We start from the raw sequence: 453 nt of genomic DNA on the forward strand, positions 1-453 counted from the left end.
ATTTAAAATTAAAATAATTTAATATTTTAATTTTGAGAATTACATCAATTTAATCATTTCTCTTAACGGCATTTAATTTTGTCCTAAAAAAATGACATCATTGTTGACGTGTTAGTGCCATGTGACAGATTAAAAATATTTTAAAAAAATTTTACCACATTATAAGGACTAAAGTAAACAAAGATATATAGTGTAGAGACTAAATTGAATAAAATTAAAATGTTAAGGGACTAAATTAAAAAAATATTTAAAAATATAAATATTCAAGTAGATTATTGATATGTTTATTAATAAACTAAATATTTAAATGTAAAAGATTTATGGTGTTAAAAAAATAATTTATCATTTTTACGAAAATTAAGTTTGAATTCTCCTTCCATAAAAAAATTTTAAAAAAATTCATACCTGAAATCAAATTTAGATGAATAACTTGTATTATGTTAAAATAAAATA

The sequence above is a fragment of the Theobroma umbraticum genome, unplaced genomic scaffold (genome assembly GCF_002168275.2).
Source record: "Theobroma umbraticum cultivar Fairchild unplaced genomic scaffold, ASM216827v3 scaffold_146.0, whole genome shotgun sequence".
NCBI lineage: Eukaryota > Viridiplantae > Streptophyta > Magnoliopsida > Malvales > Malvaceae > Theobroma > Theobroma umbraticum.